The sequence below is a fragment of the Giraffa tippelskirchi genome, chromosome 13 (assembly GCF_054371585.1).
Source record: "Giraffa tippelskirchi isolate mGirTip1 chromosome 13, T2T-mGirTip1v1.2.pri, whole genome shotgun sequence".
Classification (NCBI taxonomy): Eukaryota; Metazoa; Chordata; class Mammalia; order Artiodactyla; family Giraffidae; genus Giraffa; species Giraffa tippelskirchi.
Window position 1 is genome coordinate 2,407,780 of NC_137287.1, and position 27,013 is coordinate 2,434,792.

Below are 27,013 nucleotides of genomic sequence, written 5' to 3' on the forward strand. Positions count from 1 at the left end.
CTGCTGAGATACAGCCCAGCAGCGGCAGATATTCAGGACCCTGTGTCCTCCAGGTGTGTCTCATGCTCACACGTGTGTGCATGCTCACACATCCACATCCACAGAGACACGTGTGTATGGAACAAATGTACAGCATGTATAAACATATGTCCCAATATGTATGTGCATGCATGTGTGCACAACATACACCTTACATATATCAGACAACCAGGACATAAATTTGATTTCGGTTTGGACTTTGAAGGAATGTATAATCAGATTATTTTAAGTTAGTATTAATAAACTACATAGAGTCAAATATTCCCATATTTTTAAATCTGTTTATAATAGTAAAAAGATTTGATTTGTCCATATTTGAATTAAGATTGTGATACTTTTAGAATAAGATTTATAATGATAATAAAATGTCCCAGAGCAGAGACATGAACATCCATGTTTCTGTCTTCAAATGAGGTGATTCTAGGGGGATTAATCAAAAATGAAAGTTTATTTCATGCATAGTAATTTTTTCTCCTTTGAGTTTTTAAATTAAATATTTAGGGAAGTTGAATTTATGTTTGTAGCAAATCTACTTGACTTGGGGCTTGTTCCATGGTTTTTGTTTGTTTATTTTCTGCGAAGTTCTCCTCTCGAGGTTTATGCTGGAATCGAGGGATTTGTACAACAAAACATTGGGTACTGAGAAAATAAACAGTTGTTTAGACCACACGTCTGTGGAAGGGTGTGTGGTGTGCAGGGTAAGCAGCTCGTGCTGATTTGCCCAGGACTGTTCCAGGTTAGCGCTGAGAGTCCCCAAGTCCCCAGGGAAACAAAGATGGTTGGCCACCCGACCTGCTGTTCATGACCACTGTTGTTATACATTTTGCCATATTATATGTTTTCCCTGCCAGTGTCAAAGGCTCTGCATCTATAAAGAAGCTGGGAAAGTAGAAAAAGAAGTCTGACCTTAGGTAACTACCCTGTAATTGCTAAGCAAGGCTTATTTTCAGTTGAACGGAACTTACTTTCAAAGCATGTTTCAAAGTAAGAGATTGTTGTCACCATGGGAAGGTGATATGCTTCCAGAGTATGCTAGGCATTGTCAATTTGAGAAAAATTAGCTGTTAAGATATCCTCTGACCCCAGCATCTCAGTCTAGTCTCACAGAATGACTATATAACTACTCATACCTTTTTACAAGCATTCTGGCTTGTCTCCTGCTTTGTTCTGCGTCTGAACAGCATCAATGCTTACTGAAACGTACCTGTTGAAATTAGCTCAGTGAGCTTCCCCTAGTTTGCCACAGGGAGATGTTTTTCTTTCTTCTTGGTGGAATGCTTGTCAAAAACACATATGCCTTGAAGGGGAGGTAAAACACAAGGTGAGTTGGGCGGGGGTGCCTGCCAACTGCGTCACTGAGACACTCTTCATCACTGCGGTTGTTGTAATGAGAAATGCCAGGCTGCTAACTGCCCCACAGCTCAGGGTAGCTCCAGGTAAAATGCAGTCATGTCATGAAGAAGTATAATGAGAAAGTCTAATACATGTGCTGTCTTCTCATATGCACATTTTATTCTGGTCATCTTAATGCCTTTGCTGTTGTGGTTATAAATTTGAAAAATAGAGGTGGTATAATCTAGCTTCTGGTATGCTTGCATCTCTTTCTAGGGAAACTTTTTTTTTTTTTGCACACTTGAGGGTGGAGATGAAGTCTGCATGAGTTCTAACAACTTGGCACCTTGCTTTAGGTTCTCAGACAAAGAAACACTGCCTCCAAGAATCATAACTTCGTGTTTGAAAAATAGCAGTGACTTGAAAGGACAGTGTGTCATTTTCAGAAGGAATAGATATGAGCCAGATCAACAGCAGAGTGACTAAGGCCTTTATAACTCTGAGTAGGTTCTTTTGATGAACTTGGAGATCGTTGACCTCACATGCAAGTAGAGAAATAGATGAAAGATACACCTCTCTGAGAAAGAGTGGATTTTCTCTCTCAGTCATGAGAACTGGTGCTCGGGCCCCTCCTCTGTGAAGCAGGTTCCAGGTACGAGTTCTCTGTAGTTGCTCAACTCAGGCCTGCGGGCCTGCGGGCGTGGGTGCCCTTTCTGTGCACGCCCGCCAGGCTCCAGCCTCTTCTCCTCCTTATCCCGAAGCCCGACCCCCTTGGCACCACACTTTGTGACTAGCAGTCTCACTTATGGGAACACTTGAGCAAGTTCTGCACACTCTCTTTAACACACTGGCTAAGTCACCTGAATGGGCACACCACCTAAAATCGTGAATAATTCTGCTGTTACTTTTGTTCCAACCCCTACTTCCTCAGGTCCAGCTAGGCTGGAATTCTCTGAGGGCAGGGAATGGTTTTCCTTTACCTTCGCACCTCTGACACACAGCACAGTGGCCCACATATGCTGGTGCTCGAGGAATATTTGTGGGTCGAATGAATGAATGGAGCTGGTCTTGTGCTTGACATCCCGTAATAAATTGTCCTACCCCCTCCTCCCTGACATAACGCAACAGCAAAGGGCAGCAGGAAGCGGTGCTCTGAGGTCATTCCAGGACCCAGGGCGACCCGTGGAGGGGAGGCCCTTCTCTGATGCCGACTCCTCGGCAGTCTGCAGTCTGCCTAGTGCCCCCCAGGGTCAGAAAAGGGGTAAACGGTTTATTCACATTTGAAACGGTGAGTGTTGTGTTGTGTTTCCTCTCTCCACGGGCAGACTTGGATTGATCTGTAGTGATGAAGGCAGTTTCTCAGCTGGCCTCATTAACGAAGGGCCGAGAACCTAGACCAGCTCCTGCCATCTCCTGACCCCTCCCTCGCTCCCTCTTGGAGTCCCTGGTGTCATCACGTTCTCCTTCTCCCCCACCACCGCCCGCCGTCAGGCCGCGGGCACACGCTGCTTGATCGCCGCAGGAACGCTGACCCACGTCCAGGGCTCCAGTTCTGTCCTCCGCTGACCCACGTCCAGGGCTCCAGTTCTGTCCTCCGCGGTCGGCCTCTGCCCTGGAGGGTAGACGCTCCCTGCAGGCCCCATGAGGTCCCGCAGGCGCCCACCGTGAGTGGTTTCCATGGTTTTCACGACGAAGCCTGTGCTGGAGTCGCCCCGGTGGGCGGCTGCCTGCCCCCGGCTCCGCCCGCCTGCCCCGTGGACTGTCTGCCCCTCCTGCGCTAGGCCCTCCGTCGCAGGACCTCACACGCGCTGTCCCACTGCCTCGAAGGCCATTCCTCCCATGGTTACTCCTTCTTGGTTTGCATGCCGTCTTCCTCTGAGAACACTTCCAGGCCGCTTGGCTGAGCCCAGGCGTGGCGGGGTCTGTGCGGTGCCATGTTTCCCTCAGTTGGGCCCATCAGCGGGGACAGCCGGGGCACCCCTTGAGGATGGACACCGTGGGTCAGTTGCCTGTGTCCCCAGGCCCTAACGCAGCGCCTGGCGCATAGGAAGCAGTTGAATTTGTTTGAGTGTATTGGTTGATTTATGACTAATATTGATTTTCCTTTCATACTTACCTGTCTATTAAAGTACATTTGTGGAGATAAAAAGATCTGAGCGACAGTGTGGTTTCACCATGTTGGTGGGAAGGTAACTGGTTTATTCTTTCCTGTCTCAGGTCTTGCAGGATGAAAGGGTTAGGCATGCTCCTGAGCCACATAATCACATCTCTCTCTCTCTTTGAACTTGGAGTTGAAGTGGGTTTTTAATTTACTTTTCTCTTTAAGGACTTGTGCTTTGTTAAATGGGTGCCCTTGTAGTTTGGGAAATTGTGTGGTAGAGATTTGTTTTTTTTCATAATGTGTTCCTAGAAGAGAAATAAATGATATAAGAAATAAAAATCCCAATGAATTATGACACATGCAATTTCTTGTGCATATCTCTATACCCTGCCAGGTTATTCTGACCTAACCATGGGTAAATTCTCATTTGAGAAATATATATCCGTGAGATTTATATAGTTGTTCAAATGTAATTTTATTATAACTATATTATTATCAAAAATGCATCTTTGGGACTTTGCAGCTTCTATTTATTCTGTTATTAAAAATGATAACATCACTTATTTCTTTTTTATACAAGTAAAATGTAGAACAACATTTTGGCCTAGAATGATTTTTTTAAAGCTAGCCTTTTGAAAAACTGGGGCTAAATGAAAATCTATAAATAGCTGACTCACAGGAGCTGGTAATTCTGGTCACCAGAGATAGAGGCGCATGGAAGTATCACTGACAGTGTCACAGGCATATACCTTGCATTAACTTTGGGGTGGGGGCATGTAAGTAAAAGAAGTTTAAGGTTTAATGTTTCATCAAGCTTTAATCTAATACTCTCATTATTGCATTTTCAGTTCAGATGTAAAGGCACATTGCACTGAGATTTTAACAATCAACATATGTAAAGTGTCACTTACCTGATTAATTTTATATAAGCTAATTTATTTTAGAAAACCATCCCTGTGGAATTAATATTAACACAATGCAACAATTAAGAGAAAAAGTTAACCATGCATACTTTCTACTAAAACTGCCATATCTGTGTCTTTGTTTCTCCTTCAGCAAGTCTAAATATAGACCAGCATTTTACAAAATGAACCATCGTCACCCAGATCTTGTTCTTTTGAAATCTACCTTCTTTCCCAGCCCAGCTGTAGTATTAATGTCCCTGTTTCAATTGATGGCCGCCATATTTAATTATGAAATATACCTAAATGTGGAAAAGTGCACAAAACATAAATGTGCAAAGTAAAACATGATATTCAGCAAACACCCACACGACCACCTGTCATTCCAATTTTGAACACAACCTGTAACCCTGCTGTGGGTCCCTTTCCAGTCACCCCTCCACTGCAGCCCCAGGAGACTTGAGCTCTGTGGACATGCTTTCTTGTTGTCCTTTAGTTTTACTGCTTATATCTTTTGCTCCTTTGGTGGCGGGTCGGGTGGGCTGTGGGTGGGGAGGCATTTATACAAATGGAATCAAATAGAATGTCTTCTTTTCTGTGTTGCTTCTCACTTCAGTGTGACGTTTTTGAGGCTTATGTTTTTGTAACTGTGTTTCACTCATGCTCATTGCTGGGTGGTTTCCATGCCACAGGTTACCAGCCTGTGGTTAACGATCATTAGTCTTGTTTGCAGTTGTGGCTACAGTGGGCGGCCCTGCTGTGAATACACAGTCCCTCCTTGTCTGTGCTTTCACTCTCTATAGTTTCAGTTGCCCACCGAGGCCCATTTAAATGGAAAGTTTCAGAAGTAAGCAGTTCTTGAGTTTTAAATCCAGCACTGTTCCGAGTTGCTTGATGCAGTCTCTCACTATCCTGCTCCGTCCCACCACAGTGAGACCCCCAGCACCCTCATCGTCTGCTTCTGACACCCAGTCGTCGATGTTGTCCCAGGTCAGGGTCTCAGATCACTGAAGCAGATGACCCTCCACCTGACGTGCCGTCAGAAGGCTGAGGGTGGCCTCCCGCTGGGTTATGCGGCTGACACCTCCCTTCTCATGTGAGATGAGGGATGAGAACTGTACAGGGAGGTATTTCAAGAGACGGAGACCACGTTTATGTAACTTTGATCACAGTATATTGTTAAAGATGTTTTATTGTCCGTTACCTTTGTTAACCTCTTACTGTGGCTAACTTGTAAGTTAAATGTTATCACAGGCATTTTTATATAGGAAACAACACACTGCATAGAGGATGTGGTGCTGTCCTAGCTTTCAGGTGTCACTGGGGGTCTTGGACGCCACCCCCAGCTGACACTGTATCCTTGCACGTGCTTCCTTGTACATGGGGTCATAGGCTGTGCATGTCTTCAGTTTCACTACATTTTTCAAACTGTTTTTGAAAGCAAGAAAAAGCTCCAACTCTTCATCAATATTCAGATTTTTGAAGATCTGCCACACTAGCAGGGGTACAGTCATATCACAGTGGTTCTAATCTCCCCAGCACGTAATTAAGTTAGGTACGTTCGTGTATGTTGTATGTTCTTACACGTGTGTTTGTCAGTTGCATCTCCTCCCTTATGAAGTACCTGTTTGAGTCTTCAGACCTTCGGCCCGTTTCCTCTCTGGAGTTAGCTGTTTTTCTTATTGATTTGTAGGAGTTCTTTATGGATACTGGGCACAAGTCCTTTGCCTGTGGTGTTTTCCTCATCTCTGTGGGTTGCCTTTTCACACCTTTATGGTGTCTATTGAGGAGAAGGACTTCTTATTATTATTTTTTTTACCATGGTTACATTCACCATCTTTTCCTTTATGGTTAATGCATTTATTGGCCTGAGGAAGGTCTCTTTTCTTGTTGTATGACAAGATGATATTCTCCTAGGTTATCTTCTGAGACCCTTACAGTTAGTTTCACCTTTTACATTGGGGTCCCTAACCTACAGACTGTTGATTTTTGTCAGTGGTGTGAAGGAAAATCCTGCACATTCTTCCTTTTCTTTCCTTGACACGCCTTTGTTTCTGCTCCTATTACCTGATGCCTGGCTGTTGCAGTTACCTCCTGTCTCTACCTTCCAATTCACCTCACCAGGTCAATTTTCCCAATACGTCACTCTGGTGATTCTATAGTGAACTGAAGAAAAACAAAAAAACCCCCACAATGTCACTTATTTCATATATGATTGACTTTTGTCTTTTTTGGTATTCAAAACTCCTCAAAAAAAATCTGTTGTTGTTTTAGCAAGAAGAGTTAGCACCTCATGAGGTAAGAGCAGCTGGCTTCTATGGGGGTTCATCACCACGTCCAGAACGAGGTCCTCAGCTCTGCACACGCCAGGCTGGCTTCTGTTTGTTTGTTTGGTCTGAGTTCTTGGAACTGGTCCTGCCCTGAGGACTGAGTGATGGATCTTGCCAAGCACTCATCTCCAGTAAGGGGGCAGCGCATTCCAGTGACCATTAGATTCATATCTGTTTTTCAGGTCACCCTCTTTTCAGGACCAGAAGATCCAGGAAGCCAAGTTGGTGTCCCAGAATGTTTTCTGTGCAGACAGAAGGAGCTAGACCATTTTAGCAGATATTTATTCTGAGCCAAGGTGAGGCTAGACACTTTGTCTTATCTTTACAGCAGTCTACCTGGGGTTTTACATGTATCCAGGTCAGTCTCTTCCTTCCTTGGACTGGGCTGAGAAACACAGCCAAGTCTTTGTTCTTTCAGCTTCTCTTTTCTAGGCTACGTGCTGACCCACCCTGTTCTCCCCACCATCAGAGCAGAGTACAGTTGGCTCACCTCGTACCACTGTTATCCTGAAAGAAGCCTTCTTTTCCAGGTTGTGGTATGTCTTGCTGTGCCTCCAGTCCCTGCCCCAAGGATAGACATCTATTTGAGTTGAGCTCATCTGGCTTCTCTCTCCTTAATCCTACAACAAAAAGTCTTGTGGGTTTAGGCAGAACAGGCCACTTGCTATTTTTGAAACACATCTTGTGGCTTCTTGGTTCTTTACCTTTGGTTAATTATGTCATTTCTCTGTCTCGGTTACCCTGTCTCTAGGTCCATTAAACCTATAACTTAAAAAAATCCTGTTTGGTGACACATAATGAACCTTTTCTCTGGGAGATGTCTCACGGTCACGTTTCCTGCTGAAGGGCGGAACCCGGTGGGCCGAGTGTGAATCGCACGGCTCCTTGCTCAGGCCACGGCCGGTTTCAGATCGCAGGTGATGGAGAAGTTAATCCACTGGCTGACCCCTGGCTAATCAGAGTCTTTAAAGAAAGCCGTCCTAGGAAACCCAGACACTGTAAGCTTATAGAATCGTTTCTTGGAAAAAGCCACACATCCTCCTGTGAAGTTACAGGATGACAGAGGAGCCTCTGTGTGTGGAGGAGGCAGTTCTGCAAAGGGTGGTATGGGGCGGGTGCTGAGGAGAACGGACATGAGGTGGGAGGCCCAGGGCAGGCCGGGCGGGGAGGGAGACGGGAAAGCTGCCCTCGGCGGCAGCTCCTGGTTCTGAGTGGGTCCCCTTGATGTGGCTCTGCTTCCTTCCCAGGAGATCTGTGCCCTCCTGCTACAAGGGCAAGGTGGCAAGGTTACCAACAGGAAAAAAAGTCTTCTTCCCAGCCCCTTCCTACCCGAATCTTTCCTACCCAGAGCTCGTATCTTTTTTTCCTTCATTTTAAAATTAAGGTTTAAAATCCACCCATTTTAGGGTACAGTCCAGTGAAATCGGACAAACATGAAGTTTCTGACCCACTGCTACAACCAGGATATAAACCACTGTCATCACCCCCGAAGTCCTCATTTTGTGTTCAGCTCTTCCCCACTCCTCGGTCCTTAGCAACCACTGATCTGTTTTTTCTGCTCCTGTGGTTTGGAATCTTCCAAGAACGGCATGTAAATGGAATCCTACCATGTACACGCTTTTACCTCTGACCCTTCCATTTAGCACATCGCGTTTGCACTTGTCTCTGTCGTTGCACGCGTCGGTGACTGGTTCCTTTTTATTCCCGAGGAATGTCTCATCGTATGGACGTGCCTCAGTGTATTACTCTACTCACTACCTGAAAGACATTGGGGAGAGTTCCAGTTTGGGCCATTTATGAGAAAACCCACTAGAAACATTCACAAATGGGTTTTTATGTGAACATAATCTTTTTTTCACTGAGTTAAATTCCTAGAATGGACCTGCTGGGTATTAGCATAAATGTATGTTTGACATTATAAGAAAGTTCAAGAATCACGTAGCTGCCACACCAGTCCCATTTCCACGGTGTGAGGCTGTCACGGACACCTGATTCTGTGATATCAAAGTGGTTCATCTACTCCACCCAGCCCTCAAAACCTGGAAATAGCCTCCTGGTTCCTGGCCTTTAGGCCAACATGAACAACGCCATCTGAAGTTAACTTTCTCGTGACAAATTCTTGAGGAGAAAACCTGAGGCGTCACCAAGGGAGACACGACATGCAGATGAAGAGGAGAGACGAGCCAGAAGCTAGTGTCCGGGTGAGTCCAGACGTGATCCCGTTCACAGGCCCCAGAGCCGCCTCGGCGAAGGAGGTGATGTGGAGAAGGAGAACGCTCAGGAAGCGCTAGGGTTAGAGCGTGCCCTGGTGCCCCCGCGGGCCCATGCCAAGGGCCTGTCCCCCCCGTGGGCAGCGAGTGCAGGTGAGCACTCGCTTCCAACCCCGAAACAGTAAAACATGTTTTCTAGGGACGTCTTTCAACATTTCTTTGAAGGATTCCAAATGATGTCCTCTTATGTACTTTATTTTCCTATCATTTTAAAGGATAAATTTTTTTTATATGTCTTTTGCCTCTGAGACCGCTTTTACTGATAGTACATGAGTACTCAAAGTGCTGAGTTACTTTTTCTCTAGCATTTGACCAAACTAAAAGGTACTGGCCCCTAAATTTCAGTGACACACCAAGCTTTTCAGAAAACAAGTTCCAAAGGGGATTGTTTTTATCTACAAAACACCATCTTATGGACAGGATATTGACTACACTTGATAGAATGGGAAGCGTGAAACAAGAATGAAGCATCGCAGTAGCAAAGCCCATGGGAGCGATTCGTGATTAACAGGCTCACTCACTGCATGGAAACGGCTAGGAGCTGGACAGGAAGATGAGAGGAAAGCGTTAGTTCTCCGAAGGAAGCCTCGGCCTTCCCCCGGTGTCACATGCTGCCACGTGGCTCTTCTTTTCAGGGTGCTCATCAGCTCACAGGAGAGTCTTATGCTCCTAATAGTTTATGAGCAAGTGTTTAAACATTCCAAAATGAAGACGCTGGCATACCCCAGTCCTGCTTGCGTGTTCCCATCTGAGTTGATTCACATCAGCTGTGAGATGCCGTGTGTAGTCTTATTCTGTTTTTCCTATCTCATGTGATTTTGAATATCATGTTTTCCTAATACATCAAGGTAGTCCCGTCTTACTGTGGGAAGCCAGAAGGTCTGTTGTCAACACAGAGCTTCTCTTCAGGCCCATTCTCCCTGCTGCTGGCTTAGTCACTTCTTTACAAGTGGACCATAGGTTTCACATCAAGGGAGGAAAACGTAAATGTTGGTTTTATTTGAGAAAGAAATAGTGGTGATGGTTGTACAACTTTGTTAATGTATTCAATGCTATTAAGTGCATGCGTACATGTGTGGTCAATCTTGTTTGACTCTTCTGCAACCCCATGGGCTCCTCTGTCCATGAGATTTCTCAGGCAAGGGTACTGGAGCGGGTTGCCATTTCCTCCTCCAGGGGATCTTCGTGATCCAGGGATTGAACTTGTGTCTCCTGCATTAGCAGGCAGATTCTTTACCATCTGAGCCACCAGGGAAGCCCATTAAATACATACAGAACAGCAAGTTTAAAGGAAACAATTCAGTGGAGGAAGAATAATCTTTTCAACAGTGCTTGACCAACTGGATGTCTATAGGCAAAAATAATGAGTTTCAACCTGAACCTCATACCAGAACAACAAAAACTGAAAGCATACCAGCAGTGAAGAATTCTTAGACATGGCACCAAAGGCATGACTCATAGATGGAAAAAAAAAAAAAAAGAAATTGGGTTTCATCAAAATTGAAAAGTTTGCAATGTGAATGGTGTTGAGAAGAAGATGGAAAGATAATACTCAGACTGGCAAAAAGTTTTAATATCTGTAAACCACATATCTTTCAAAAGACTTATATCTGGAATATATACAGAATTTTCAAAATAACAGTTAAAAAAATCCAGTTATGAAATAAATCAAGAAAATGAATAAGCATTTCACCATAGAGGATATACAGATGTCAAATAAGCCTATAAAAATATTGTCAATATCATTAACCATTAGGAAAATGCTAGTTCAGACCACAATGAGATTTCATTATACACCTATCAGAATAGCTAAAATTAAAAGTAGTGACAATACCAAATGCTGTCAAGATGTGAAGCTGAATCACTTGTGTTGCTGGGAGGTGTGTAAATTGACACAGCCACTCAGAAAAAAACAGAAAAAACAAACATCACAGCACCCAATAATCACAGGCACTTGGGCACTTATTCTGGAGAACTGAACACCTATGTTCAAGCAAAAATGTGTATACAAACAGAATCTGCAGCTGTATTTGTAATAGCCAAGTTGTAGACACTTCTTTGTAATCAGCCAAAAGTCAGAAACAAAACGAGTTGTCCTTCAAGAGGTGAATGATTAAACCAACTGTGGTCCACATAACCATGGAATATAACTCAGCGATGAAAAGGAATGAGCTATTTATACAGGCAGCAACTTGAGTGGATCTCAAGGACATTATGCCGAGTGAAAAATATCCAGTCTCAAAAGGTTCTGTACCGTATGGTTTCATTTCTGTGACGGTTTCAATATGACACAGCTGTGGAGATGGAAAAAGACCAGTAGCTGTCTGGAGTTGCAGCTCCAGGAGAGTTTGGAGGGCCAAAGGGTGGATGTGCGTGTGGAAGGTTAGCACAAGGACCTCCGTGGTGATAGAACAGCTCTGTGTCTTGATGGTGGTGGTTACACAAGTGATATATGCTTGCTAAACTTGCATAAAACTTGGAAAGTCCAAATACAGTCTACAGCTTGTACCAATGGCTACTCTGGTCTTGAAATTGTGCTATAATTATATAACACTTTACCTGTGGGGGACACTGGGTGAAGGGTACCAGAGACATTACTGTATTTGCATCTTCCTGTGAATCTATTATTATTTTAAATCTCTTATCAGCTTTAAAACATAGTTGTGGAGCTTAATATTATTACTACAGAGTGAAGATCTGCAGGAACGATGTCAGTACATAGACTGCAGCCTCTGAGAAGCTTAGGTTTGCCTGTCCCCACCCTACCCCTTCTCTTCCCTTAAAGGGGACAGCTATCCTGACTCATGAGTATGTTAACCAGTTTGTAATTCTTTACAATTCGTAATAATTAATATAGTTAATAGGTATGCCCCCAAGTACAATAATTTAGGTTTTAGACCTTATATAAATGAAATCTTATTGTATTATTTTTGTGTTCTGACCTCTTTCACACAACATACTATCAAATTCATGCATGTTCTAGAAAGTAAATGTTCATTTTCATTACCTTTTAATTTTCCATTGTCTGCACACAGCACGGTCTGTTTATCCATTCTAGTAGTAATAGACTTTTAAATTGTCTCCTTTTTAGACTATTATAAACCATCCTTATACATATTCCCTGGTATTCCTGTACACATGTCTGTTGGGTTTTGCCAAGGAATGGCTGAGTCAAAAAGGTAGGCATGTTCTCAAATTCATGAAATGCCTATTTTTCAAAGCATTTCTGTCTAGTTGTCCATTTTTTCCTTTAACGACTTAACATATTTTACTTATTTATAATGCCTAGGTATGACTTTTATCATTAGAATAATGATATCTCAAAATACTGTTTTGCTTTTTCTATGTCGTACCCGTAGTATTGGTAACAGAGCCATCAGTTCAGTTCAGTCGCTCAGTCGTATCCCACTCTTTGTGACTCCATGGTCGGAGCCTAAGACATGGCAACCATAGCAGATGGTTTGTTGAATGAATAAATCAAAGTTATGGGTGTTACACCCCAAAGACATCTTTGCCTCCCTTCACTTGAGGTCCACAGTGTTTTTTCTGAACCCCTGGAGACAAGATGTATTTTGGAATTCAGAGTTTTAAATATTTCCTTTTTTGGAAGTGTAGCAGTCCATACACTGTATATTACCTAATACCACAAGTGTGGATGCTGGGAGCCTTGCACCATCAAACGTGTTCACGTCTCTGCCGTGAGACTATGAAAGACTAAATGGGGTAAGAACAGACTGTAAATAGTGTTAGAGCAGTTAAGGTAATTGTTTGATTAGTAGAAGTTTAAAGGACCTGCCTGTCAGATCACTTGAAGATTACGATGCTAAAAATTACAAAACAAAGTTCATAGACCTGTTGCACCTTTCACTACAGCTCTACGCAATGACAGACCAGGTAGATAAGAGTGTCCTCACCTCCCAGGTGCCATAATGGAGTCACCAGAAAGAAAGGATCTTACCCCAGGGTCCACTAACCAGCGGAGCTGGAGCACAAACCTTGTCATGATTCTCATACTTTTTCAACAAAGCTGCAACCGCTTCTCACGAAAGCGGCAGTTCCTGTGATTTGTAAAATAACATTTCCAGAGGGGAGGAGGCTTCTTCATGATGAAGCTGGCATAAATCACGCACGGTTGTACTGAGATTCGAAACGGGACCAAGGGCAGGGCTCCCGCCGAGGCTCGTGTGTGCTCTGGGCCGTCAGGGCCAGCGTTCAGTGCCTGCTGCAGCAAGCGCCCTGACCCTGCGCACACTGCCCACGCTCGCCTCCAGCCTCCCTGGCCTCTGCTCCTCTCACTTCCCCCGTGTCGGGAGCTCCACAGCACTGCCCCCTGCACTGCAGCCCGCTCTCTTCTCGCAGCAGAAGATAACCCGAAACCAGGCGTCCAGGACTTGTGTAGACCTAGCGGCAAACTTGCCTATGAAAGTAGTGCTCCTCAGGCCAGCCGCTAGCTGGCAGGGACTGACGCTGAGTGAGGTGAGTGCAGGACTGCAGGTTTTCAGACTTGCTGTGGGTGGTGGCGGTGGAGGTGTCTCCTCCAGTAGCAGGTGAGCCGTGTGAGGCCGAGGCTTCTCCTTCTTCTGTTCCCTGTGCTTTCCTAAGACCTTCAACAGGGCCCAGCCCACGCTCTGCACTTGCCGGATACCTGGTCATAAACAAATGATTCTTTGCTCCTCTTATTTTTAAGAGCGGTGTGCCTTTGAGCTCTGTTAAAAACAGTGTCAGGCTGGAAGAATCAGGTGGGATTTCTGTGGAGAGTTAGGGGGGCTTTGACATGCCCTAAAGGAGCACTCATCATAAACCGTCATCGTGATTTCTGTGTCGTCTGTTCATTATGATTCAGGGGGCTTGGTGAGGACAGAAAACTCACCTGTGCCTGGTCACGGTAGCAATTCAGGAAACGTTTACTGGCTTCAGGTTCCTCCAAGATGGAGTAGCCCACCGCTCCCAGGTCCTCCCCTCAGAACTGAAATTCCCTGCGCGTGACACAGCAAAGACACACCGGGTGTCTGAGGGGTAGAAAGAGGAGGCGGCCCTCTTGGGGACCGGGGCGCTGAAGGATCAAGGGCTTGGTGAGTTCCCCAAGCTTCCTCACTGTCACCGTGTGTCCCGGACAAGGAGCTGCAGAAACTCTTATCTGAGCCAGCAGCACACACACGCGCGCACACACACACACGCGCACACACACACACACACACACACACACACACATACACACACACACACAGACACACACCACACACCACACACACACACACACCACCCCCGAGAAAAGATTGTTCCTTCTGCCCAGAGGACTGGGAGAAGTCTCCACAAGTGCTACCCTTGTGGTAACCCTCTTCTACTCTAGCCAGACAGGAATAGGAAAGATGTCCCGCCACCAGCTGCTCCTCCTGGGAAAGTTGATGTTTCACCCCAAGCCCCACCCCACTCAGGCAGGCTTGTGCTCATGTCTGCCCGTTGGCTGGCGTTGGCAGGACTAAGCAGGAGCTGATCCTCCGTCCTCTGCCCAGAAGATACAAGCGGTGTTCTGAGCCCTCCTCACCAGGGTGCTGTTCATGGGCTCTGGGATGGAGCCCAGCGTCCCCTTAACTCAGCAGCCACGAGACCCTAAGGAGCCAGTAGGGGTGGGCCCTGGTACCCTCAGCACTTGTTCCGTCTGGGCCCCGTGGGAGGGGATCTTCGGCCCCCCCTGCAGAAATAGAGCAGTCGCCCCCACCTCCCGCTTCCTGGTGGCTGTGGGGCGGGGCACACAGTGGCGCTGACCTTCACTCACTCAGCCGTGGGACTGCCTGCTAAAATGAGAATTACGTGGGGTGCAAAGTCTTATGTACTATCCAAAGTGTCTAGGACATAGTTTAAGATGACTTATCATGCTACAAACCAGAAAAATCACAACTTGAGTGAGAAAAGTCAGTCAGGAGACACGAACCCAGAGATAAATCAGATGTTGGAATTGCCTGTAAAGCTTGTAAAGGGGCCAATCACAGAAGTACTTTAATAAGAAGTTATTAACTCTCCTCAAATAAATGGAAAATAATAGAAAACTAGGAAAGCTTAGCAAATAAGTTGAAACATCAGAAAAGGACCAAAATGGAAATTAAAGAACTGAGAAATGATAACCCAAATAAATAACTCACTGGATGGACTTAGTGGCAGAGAGGACAGAGGACTGAGTCAGTGAACTTGGAGAATGGGGCGGGGCAGGTGGGGAGGAGCACAGGCCCATAGGGGCCTGCAAACAGCCATGGGGGCTGACAGTCACATCATCAGGGCTCAGAGGGAGAGGAGGATGAAGGTGGGGCTGAACAGTGCTTGAAAACATCATGTCTGACAACATCCCAGATTGAGCCCAAAACATAACCCTAAAAAACAGAGTAAACCCCAAATCAGATAAATGCGAAGAGAAGCACACCTGGATATATCATAATTAAACTTCTGAACACTAAAGAAAAAGGCTTGAAACAAGTCAGAAGTGACACATTACTTACAGGGGAACACGAATTCTAATGACAGCAGTCATCTGAACCTGTGGGGCGTCAAAGAAAGTGGCCTAACATTTTTAAGTACTGAAAGAAAAGAACTGTCAACAGGAAATTTTGTGTCTGGTGGAAACATCCGTCAGAAGAAAGGGAAATCAAGACATACTCAGGTGATGAAAAACTAAGATAATTTGTTGCTAGCAGAAGTACAGCTAAAGGAAATTCTCTAAACAGAATATAACAGAAAGAAAGCTTAGAACTTCAGAAAGGAAAGAACACTGGAGTGATAAAAAGAGGATTGAATTTGATAGACTATTCTGCTTCTCTTGAATGTCTTAAATCATACTTGATGGTTGAAGCAAACACTATAGCATCATCTGAAATAGTGCTCAGTATATGCAGGGAAAATACTTCAAAACAACTTGTTTTTAAAAGTGGAGAAGGTAAAGGGATCTAAATGGAAGTAACTTTTCTAAACTTCAGAGTGGTAAGTTTTATATATGCATACAGTACCTACATCAGCCTCTAAGGAAACCATTCAAGATACTGAAAAACACTAGAAATAAATCACTATATTCCTAAGAAATGTTTCAATAACCCACAGGGAGATAAGAAAAATGAAATAGAGTAACAGTCAGAGGAAAGAAACAGAAAAATAAAATGGCAAATTTAAGCCCTAATATATCAATAATTATATTAAATATAAGTGATCTAAGACATGGGATTCCCAGGTGGTGCTAGTGGTAAAGAACCTGCCTGCCAATGCAGGAGACTTGAAAGATGTAGGTTCGATCCCTGGGTCAGGAAGGTCCCCTGGAGGAGGAGTGGCAGCCCACTCCAGTGTTCCTGCCTGGAGAATCCCATGGACAGAGGAGCTTGGCAGGCTACAGTCCGTAGATAGTCCATAGGGTTGCAAAGACATGGACATGACTTAAGCGACTTAGCATGCACACACGATCTAAGATGTAGGTCTGTAGAGTGAATAATAAAAACAGGATCCCACTGTTTCCTGGCTGTAAGAAAGTGACTTAAATGCAATGACATGGCTGGGCTGGAAGTAAAAGAACAGAAAACCATATATGATGAGAACATTAAAGAAAAATCCAGTTCTTTTTATGAGGATAGTATACTTTGATACCAACATCAAATACAATATTTAAAAGAAAATAACACTGTATACCAATCTTTCATACATTTAGTCATAAAAATTCTTCACTAAAATATTAGCAAACCAATTCAGTTCAGTTCAGTTGCTCAGTCGTGTCCGACTCTTTGCAACCCCATGAATTGCAGCACGCCAGGCCTCTCTGTCCATCACCAACTCCCAGAGTCTACCCAGACCCATGTCCATCGAGTCGGTGATGCCAGCCAACCATCTCATCCTCTGTCGTCCGCTTCTCCTCCCGCCCCCAATCCTACCCTGCACTAGGGTCTTTTCCAATGAGTCAGCTCTTCGCATGAGGTGGCCAAAGTATTGGAGTTTCAGCTTCAACATCAGTCCTTCCAATGAACACCCAGGATTGATCTCCTTTAGGATGGATTGATTGGATCTTCTTGCAGTCCAAGGGACTCTCAAGAGTCTTCTCCAATACCACAGTTCAAAAGCATCAATTCTTCAGCGCTCAGCTTTCTTCACCGTCCAACTCTCACATCCATACATGACCACTGGAAAAACCATAGCCTTGACTAGACGGACTTTTGTTGGCAAAGTAATGTCTCTGCTTTTAAATATGCTATCTAGGTTGGCCATCACCTTCCTTCCAAGGAGTAAGCGTCTTTTAACTTCATGGCTGCAATTACCATCAGCAGTGATTTTGGAGCCCAAAAAAATAAAGTCTGACACTGTTTCCACTGTTTCCCCATCTATTTCCCATGAAGTGATGGGACCAGATGCCATGATCTTAGTTTTCTGAACGTTGAGCTTTAAGCCAACTTTTTCACTCTCCTCTTTCACCTTCATCAAGAGGCTCTTTAGTTCTTCACTTTCAATATCACAGTAATCCAAGTCTATGCCCTGACCAGTAACACTGAAGAAGCTGAAGTTGAATGGTTCTATGAAGACCTACAAGACCTTCTAGAACTAACACCCAAAAAAGATGTCCTTTTCATTATAGGGGACTGGAATGCAAAAGTAGGAAGTCAAGAAACACCTGGTGTAACAGGCAAATTTGGCCTTGGAGTACAGAAGGAAGCAGGGCAAAGGCTAATAGAGTTTTGCCAAGAGAACGCACTGATCATAACAAATACCCTCTTCCAACAACTCAAGAGAAGACTCTACACGTGGACATCACCAGATGGTCAACACCGAAATCAGATTGATCATATTCTTTGCAGCCAAAGATGGAGAAGCTCTATACAGTCAGCAAAAACAAGACTGGGAGCTGACAGTGGCTCAGATCATGAACTGCTTATTGCCAAATTCAGACTTAAATTGAAGAAAGTATGGAAAACCACTAGTCCATTCAGGTATGACCTAGATCAAATCCCTTATGAGTATACAGTGGAAGTGACAAATAGATTTAAGGGACTAGATCTGATAGAGTGCCTGATGAACTATGGACAGAGGTTCATGACATTGTACAGGAGACAGGGATCAAGACAATCCCCATGGAAAAGAAATGCAAAAAAAGCAAAATGGCTGTCTGAGGAGGCCTTACAGATAGCTGGGAAGAGAAGAGAAGCGAAAAGCAAAGGAGAAAAGGAAAGATATTCCCATCTGAATGCAGAGTTCCAAAGAATAGCAAGGAGAGATAAGAAAGCCTTCCTCAGCGATCAATGAAAAGAAATAGAGGAAAACAACAGATTGGGAAAGACTAGAGATCTCTTCAAGAAAATTAGAGATACCAAAGGAACATTTCATGCAAAGATAGGCTCAATAAAGGACAGAAATGGTATGGACCTAACAGAAGCAGAAGATATTAAGAAGAGGTGGCAAGAATACACAGAAGAACTGTACAAAAAAGATCTTCATGACCCAGATAATCACGATGGTGTGATCACTCAACTAGAGCCAGACATCCTGGAATGTGAAGTCAAGTGGGCCTTAGAAAGCATCACTACAAACAAAGCTAGTGGAGGTGATGGAATTCCAGTTGAGCTATTTAAAATCCTGAAAGATGATGCTGTGAAAGTGCTGCACTCAATATGCCAGCAAATTTGGAAAACTCAGCAGTGGCCACAGGACTGGAAAAGGTCAGTTTTCATTCCAATCCCAAAGAAAGGCAATGCCAAAGAATGCTCAAACTACTGCACAATTGCACTCATCTCACATGCTAGTAAAGTAATGCTCAAAATTCTCCAAGCCAGGCTTCAGCAATACGTGAACCGTGAACTTCCAGATGTTCAAGCTGGTTTTAGAAAAGGCAGAGGAACCAGAGATCAAATTGCCAATATCTGCTGGATCACCAAAAAAGCAAGAGAGTTCCAGAAAAACATCTATTTCTGCTTTATTGACTATGCCTAAACCTTTGACTGTGTGGATCACAATAAACTGTGGACAATTCTGAAAGAGATGGGAATACCAGACCATCTGACCTGCCTCTTGAGAAACCTGTATGCAGGCCAGGAAGCAACAGTTAGAACTGGACATGGGACAACAGACTGGTTCCAAATAGGAAAAGGAGTACGTCAAGGCTGTATATTGTCACCCTGCTTATTTAACTTATATGCGAAGTACATAATGCAAAACGCTGGGCTGGAAGAAACACAAGCTGGAATCAAGATTGCCGGGAGAAATATCAATAACCTCAGATATGCGGATGACACCACCCTTATGGCAGGAAGTGAAGAAATTGATTCAAGTGAGGTATAAAAAATTATATATCATGACTAGGATTTATTCCAAGTATTAACATTTGAAAATCAGTCTATGTAGTCCATCTTTCTCAATAGGCTAAAGAAGAAAAAAAATCAAATTTTGCAGAAGGAAGACTTGGCAGAATTCAACACCTATCTCTGGTAAAAACTCTCAGCCAACTAAGAATAGGGGGTGTTGGGCTTCACCCCACAGGCCTATGAGGCCTGCACTGGCCCAGCTTTAAGACCCAAGAGAGAGCCCAGAGTCAGCAAGAGACCCCAATGGTGGAACGAATAGGGGAGCCTACCTATCTGAAGCGAAGTCCTGGGGCGACCCCCCATTGTGTGTGGCCGATGGCAGGCAGGACGAGGGGGCAGGTGGTCTTCACTGCAAAGTGAAAGGGGAGGTTACCAGTCCTAGGGGAATTGATGTCAGGTGGGCTCATTAATTACCAGGGAAACCGGTGCAGGGCAGGCCCCTCACCCCTCTTTTGGTAAGAACAGTCACTAACTGGGGCCTGGATCAAGCAAGTGGGAAGGTCAGTCAGAGGAGTAAGTTGTGGGTGAAGCAGGCAGAGGAGGTACAGGAAGCCAAAGAACAGTCATCGGAGTGACCTGACCACATACGCCTCCCCCTCCGCACCCTGAACCACCCTTACAATCTTGGTCTGCCCCTCTTCCGCATATCCCTGGGGAAGGTGCAGCCAGGATACCACAAATACAGCACAGCCAGGCCACGCCCCCAGGGAGGGGCGGACCCTGGCTCTAAAAGAAACATTCCATTGGCTGAGTCAACAGTCAGCTGATGCTGGAGCTTCAATGCTTTGGGCACCTGATGGGAAGAGCGGACTCATTGGAAAAGACCCTGATGCTGGGAAAAGATTGAAGGCAGGAGGGGAAGGGGACGAGAGAGGAGGAGATGGTTGGATGGCATCACCGAGTCGATGGACATGAGTTTGAGCACGTCCAGGAGATAGGACAGGAAGATGAGGAGAGCCTTTCCTTCCCTGGTCAGTAGTCCCCACATAGTCACAGTAGCCAGAGGAAGCTGCTGGGGAGGAAACCCAGAGGACGACGGAGCATCTCACGGTGGACGCGGCAGCTGTGCTCATCTGGCGGTGAAACCAGCACCGGTTCCCAGCCCCAGACAGATCTCCTCCCTCAGACCAGGGACGCGATGAGAGACGCCTGACAGGCCGTCACGGGAGGTCATGACAACTGAGCAAAGTACAAGCATTCAGAGAGAATGCCACATCCGCCTCCGGCTTCTGTCCTGGTCTGCAGGACAATTTAGAAGACTCACGTTTTCAGTAATACAAGGACGTGTCAGAAATCACGTACACAGTGGCCACCCAGTTTTACCTTAGATGTCTGAATCACAGCTACTCCGTCTTGACTTAAATGTATTCCCTTTCTCAGTGGCCGAAGCGGATGTACACTGCACATCTGAAAGACCACAAAACAGGCCGCTCCACTCACTAAAATTTAAGTTAAACCATGGATAAGCCAAAATGACCTCCCCATGCCTCAAGACGTGCAGGTTTTCCCATCATTTCCCCTTCTGCTTGCAAACTTTTCAAGAGAAAGCATTGATGATTAAAATGCGTGACCCTCATTGCTGGGTGCTGGCTCCTACCTACACTGCACAGCCCAGACTGTGATTGGACTTGAACCCACTCTCTTAATTAAGGTGACACACCTGGTCTCAGGACTCAGTGAAGCTCAGGCTGTTTATGTCTCATGACAGAAAGAAATGAGAGACAAAGTGATAGGTAAGAGATGGATTTCTTTAGAGGGAGACACATTCCACAGGCAGAACGTGGGCCATCTCAGAAGGTGAGGGAGGCCCCAGAGCACGAGGTCGTCTCAGAAAGCAAGAGCACCCAGGGGAGAAACAGTCCACAGGCAGCGTGTGGGCCATCTCAGAAGGCAAGAGCTGGGGCGATTAGTTTTCACAGGCTGGGTAGCTTCTTAGGCTAATGAGTGGGAGGGTTATCCTCACTGTTTTGGGGAAAAGGTGGGGATTTCCAGAAACTGGGCCATCACCCAGTTTTGGCGCCTCTTACGTTTGGCCTCGGAAGCGTTGTGGCACCGGTGGGTGTGTCGTTTAGATGCTAGTCGTTACAATGAGCCTGTGACGAGGCTCAAGGTCCACTGGAAGTAGACTCTTCTGCCACCTTGGGCCTAGTTGGTTCTGGCCAGCCCGTGTCTGTCCTCAAAGGCTGTGTCCTCAGCCTTTTAGGGGTTGTGCCCTGCCCTCTTCCCACCTGCTCCACTGCCCCAGGCTCCATCATGTCCCTTGATTGCTAGGCCTTCATTATAGTTTGCTTAGTCCTTCACGTGGAGAGAAAACTAATCAGATCTCAGGGTGTATTAATGGGGAAACACTTTGTAGGGCGTGCATTTTATCACTTATGCCCTATTGTTACACAAGCATCATATGTTTGCTTTTAGCAGCAGACTTAAAGCAAGCAATGTCACACTTCATGAGTAGTTATACTGACAATTTCACTAGATAATTTTCTTCCCGACCAGAACATCTAGGCCAAAGTATGGCTAACACAGTAACTTTCATAAATACAGACCTCAGTGAACAGAGCTAGAATTTAATACCCACTGAAACATAATACTGTTATAAAATTACATGCACCTCCACCAAACCCAGCCAAATCAAGATTACTTGTTTGTCAAAAAACTGTGGTCGATTGGTCATAAAGGCTCCTCCACGTTGGCTGTGTTGGAGTTCCTCAGAAGGAGGGGCAGACTGGATTCCCAAAACGCCTCTCCAGGCCAGGAAAGCCATGCCAAAGGCCGGTCACCAGGCCCCACCTCTGGATCTCTCTCTCTTAGAGGTCCCCAAAATAATCAGATTCCTGCACAAGACGGGAGACAGTCTTTCCCATTCCTTGCTGAGGCTACTCAGAACCCACAAGTCTCAGTTTCTGGAGACCAGACAGAGAGAAAAGAAGAATGCTTCAGTTCAATCCACCTGTAGTTTATCAAATCGCTGTAAGTCATAACTAACTTGAGGGGAAGGGCTTCCCCATAAAAACACAGATCAAACCAGTAACATTCCAGACAAAACCCATGAACATTATAACCACATTCCACAGTTCTCTCAGTGACCAATCCTTTTGTTAACTTTTTATGAAGCCATCCATTAAAATATTACTTACCGAGGTCAGCAGTATGATCTGAAATTTACCAGAGATCTGTAGTTGTTAAAACATCCTTCCAATGAATCGTCTTGAAGATGAAGCACTTTTGCAAAAGAATCAGAAGAAAACAAAAACTCGATAAATGACAAAAAACTAAAAGGGCACATTAAACACCTGATCATGATATAACCGATAAAGAAACACGGGTGTAAACATTACGACTGATTATAATGTTAACCCTTGAAAACCTTAACGTCTGCCAAACCCAAGATGCAAGAAATTGTGCATTTCCTAGGTGGAGAATACAGTGCTTTAATCTTCCTCTCCTGAGCAGGCAAAAGTAGATAAACTTAGACCCACACCCAGCAACTAATATTCCAGTGTTTTATCCTATTTGAAATGGCCCATGAATTCTCTTCTTGTGTCACCGAGTCCGAGCTTATACTGCTCACGGCACGACAGGCTGATAATCGAGAGATATGTTGTTGGGGCAAGGACTTCAATCAGAAAGCCAGCAGGCTGAGAAGAAGGTCAGCTTGGGCCCCCAAAGAACCATCTTGCCTGAGTTAGATTCAGCCTCCTTCTGTTCTAAAAGGGGAGGGAGTAAAGTCAAACACTTCCTGGTTCCCATCAGGCTCTGGACAGGTTGAGTGAATTTCCTCCTCCTGTAGCCATTCACAAGTGGGCCTAGTTGGGAGGTTTCCTGTAAGATAAACACAGGTATTTTAGCTTAATGCTCATTCCCTGGGAAGCAGGGTTCCCAGAGATGGCCATTATGTATAATTTAAGCTTATAGGCAACACCCCTTTAGTGATGAAGTTGGAATAGAATGCAGTGCAGGAGACCCCGGTTCAATCCCTGGGTTGGGAAGATCTTCTGGAGAAGGGATAGGCTGCCCACTCCAGGATTCTTGGGCTTTCCTGGTGGCTCAGCTGGTAAAGAATCTGCCTCCAATGCAGGAGACCTGGCTTCAATCCCTGGGTTGGGAAGATCCCTTGGAGAAGGGAACAGCTACCCACTCCAGTATTCTGGCCTGGAGAATTCCATGGACTGTATAGTCCACGGTGTCACAGAGTCGGACAGGACTGAGCCACTTTCACTTTCACTTTGGAAGAGAATACAAAAGGTTCTTCCCTATTACACTTTCAACTTTAGTTTCAAGTTACCAAAATCTAAGAGAGACTATTTTAGACAGGCATTCCCAAAACATAATTACTTCTAGGGATTACCTAAAATTATTAAGAGTTAACCTAAAAGCTCTTTTCTTCTCCTTTCCTCTTAGAGAGCATGTAAGATTAAAGCTGCAGAGAGACCAGGTAGTTCATTTAATCTCAAAGGCACAAGAGAAATCCCAATTCCTTCTAGAAAGCTAGCTAACCAGTAGAGAAGTCTCACTCAGATACAGTAGCAGAGATGTCAGAGGCCGTTGTTTGCAAGAGTCGTGGCAGCCACCACCATCAAGGACAGTCACCACAAGGCCCAGCGGCCTATGAGCCGCCACCTTGGGCGTTCTACCCGCAACACACACACACTTTCAAGATCACCCCTGGAAACCTCTGGGCCCCACGTGTTAGTGGACAGCCGCCCAGGCTCACACCTGCAACTTCCGGGCCCTACCTGCTAGTGGACAGCCCCCGCAGCTTCCCATTCCCCATCCTGAACTTCTGACTTCTCTGCGTTCACGGGATTTTCCTTGGTCTCCCAGCTGCTCCGCTGGTGGTTGGGCTGCACATAACAGGCTACCAGGCCTTTATCACCCAGCTTTGAGGCGAGGGAAGAGCCGGGAGTCAGCAACAGAGACCACCGATGGTGTAATGGATGGGGGAGCTTACCTGTTGGAGGCAAGGTCCGGGGGTGACACCCCACCATGTTGGCAGGACAGTACCCGGGGGCAGTCTGTGCTCCCTGGGGGAGGAGGCTGCCAGTTAAAGGGGAATTGAGGTCAGGTGGGCTCATCAGTTGCCACGGAAACTAGTTAGAGGGGCAGGCCACTCACCACCGCTTTGAGAAGAATGGTCACTAGCTGGGGCCTGGGTCAAGTCAGTAGGAAGGTCAGTCAGGTGAGCAGGGTGTAGCAGGCCCTGGTCGGCAGAGGATGTACAGGGAGCCAGACAACAGCTGTCATAGAGAGGGGAACTTTTAGCTTCCTCAGATTGATCAAAGCACTTGTGGGGAGGGAACACTTCTATCACTCATCCATACATAGCTGGTGGGAATGTAAAGTGGCACAGCCACTCCCTATAGGGACAGTCTGGCAGTTTTTTGTAAATCTAAATATGCAGTTACACATTACGCATCAAATGGACACTTGGGCTGTTTTACAAGATTCCGGTGTTCACAGTGAAGTTTTCCGGTTTCAGGTACTCTGCGGAGACCACCTCTTCTTTCCGTGGCCTGGGGTCAGCACGTTCGTCATAAGCACTTAGAGCGAGGGAGTGAGAGGGGAGCTGTGGCAGCTTCACAGATTGTCAGGAAAGGTTTTACGCCCCAAGGTTAGAGGGTTTTCGAAGGGAAGCTGCTCCAGAAACTGCTTTAACCGCCTTCTGGGCATTGGGTGCATTAAGAGCTTTAGGACGGTCAGTGCGGTGATGATGCCGCCACTTCCTAACTCCTCTCCGAGTGCCGTGCACACGAAGCTAACCGTATTATTATTACTCCAGGCCAGCCGAGGCGTCCTAAGTGTTTCTAGGAGCTTTACACGCCCTTCCAACGTCCTGGAGAGCGACATGGCTCACAGGAGACTGCAGTTGGTTCAGCCCGGTGGTTTGAGAATCAGACCTGGACTCTCACTCTGGCCCTGCCAGTTCCTGGCTGTGTGACCTTTGGCAGACTGGTTAGTCTTTGGACTTCAGCTCTTCCCTGCAGAACAAGAACTGAGCCATGACAGTGGACAGACCCTTCCTGAAGGGTCTCGTGAAGGGTAGACGAGGCACTTACCGTGAAGTGGGTCCTCAGTGCCCTGAGACGCTCGCTGTGCCACTGCTGTCGTCGGTGTTCTTAGAAGCAGGAGCAGTCATGATGGTGGAAAGAAGTCGAGGGACAGGTTTCACCTCTGCCTCTAACTTGGGGTGCAGCTTCTAGACAGTCACTTTGACCTCGGGCAGCCTTGGTCTGCAACAGCTTGGAGCTGGCCTTGGGTTCCCAGCCAGAGACTGGGCTGGCTCACGGTGGTAAGGGCACCAGATCCTAGCCATCAGACCAGTGGTCGGTGACAAGGGCCCTAGCCCTTTGGCTTTGCAGAAAAGAACTTCCACAAAGATGGAAAGTAGTGAAGCAAGTTACGTGTTTATGAAGAGGAAAAAGAGGACAGCACATGTGGATAGGCACATGGGTGGACTCGGAGAGAGAGCATCACCGAGTCGCCCCCTTGTGGCAGTTTAAATCACTTACGTGGGTCATTTCTTCTGGGTTTCCTCTGGGCTTCCATGGTGGCTCAGATGGTAAAAAGTCCACCTGCAACGTGGGAGACCTGGGTTGGAAAGATCCCCTGGAGGAGGGCGTGGCAACCCACTCCAGTATTCTATCCTGGACTATACAGTCCATGGGGTCGCAAAGAGTCGGACACCACTGAGCGACTTTCGCTTACACTTTCCTGTGGTCCATCATTCCGATTTGCCTGGTTCACAGGCCATACTTGGTATATCTCAGGATCCTGCCATGTGTACGCACCCATCTCTCAGCCAAGATGGATCCTACTGAAGAGGTGTCTGGGTAGGGAACATCCCTTAACATAACTCCCCTTTGACTTGCAAGAAACCTTTCTGCACAAATGTGGTTGGGGAGGTCTCCTGACATCAGGAAGAGAAATAAGTGGTCTGAGCAGGGCACAGCCTCATCCCTTAATTGCCCTGCTATTCTTGTCTTAGAGTTTCAGTCAATAGAGAATGACTCTCCAATTGCTTTAGTGGGGCCGGGGAATGGGGGTGGGGGCCCATCTGCCTCCTGCCTCAACCTAGCTTTTTTCAGACCTCAGTTTCCTCTTCTAGAATCTTTGCAGGCAGGACATTGCAGATAATATGCAAAGTATCTTTCAGTGTTCACTTTCTTGAATTCTGAGGTGATCTTGTTGGAGATAAAATGATAAAAATCACAGTGGTTTTTTTAAAAAAATAAAACAAGCTAAGAAAAACAAAACCCCAAGCAAACAGTGGTTGAAAGCACCGCCTGTGGAGTCTTCTGGGCCTAGGTTGAGCCTTTGCTCTATGCTTGGTGTGCCCTGCTCATGGCCAGCTTTCATGCCAGGACTGTGGCTTTGTTCAAGATGGTGGCACGCTGTGCTTCCCGTTCCTGACCTGAACCATGATTTCTCTAAGACAGGTCAGCAACCTACAGCTGCCAAGGGCAAATCCATGCCCCACCCCACCCCCAGCCAGTTCGGTGTTTCTGTAAATAAGGTTTTATTGGAATATAGCAAACTATTCCTTTGTGTGTTGTCTGTGGTCGTTTTCCATCTGCGTGGGCAGAGGAGCTGGGTAGCTGTGACAGAGACCACATGGCCAGCAAACCCTGAGCTGTTAACGGTCTGGTGCTTTGCAGAATGTGTTTGCAGCCCCTCCTCTAAGAAAGTGGTGGTCCTCCCGGCCCTCAGTTGCCCAGCTTCCCTT

The 27,013-nt window shown here is 45.9% G+C and overlaps 1 protein-coding gene and 1 long non-coding RNA gene across 4 annotated transcripts in view; one reads left to right on the forward strand and one right to left on the reverse strand.

Annotated features, from left to right (window-relative positions):
• Window positions 1-27,013, forward strand: part of SDK1 (sidekick cell adhesion molecule 1) — an 840,913-nt gene that overhangs the window by 316,331 nt on the left and 497,569 nt on the right. The window lies entirely within an intron of this gene.
• On the reverse strand, window positions 10,527-26,281 carry LOC145531110 (uncharacterized). The gene is made up of 9 exons (XR_014072195.1): window positions 26,079-26,281; window positions 25,800-25,862; window positions 25,347-25,595; window positions 24,406-24,527; window positions 22,428-23,112; window positions 20,614-20,697; window positions 19,560-19,639; window positions 13,845-13,950; window positions 10,527-13,619 (listed from the first exon to the last, which is right to left on the reverse strand). It is a non-coding gene; the product is annotated as an uncharacterized LOC145531110 (long non-coding RNA).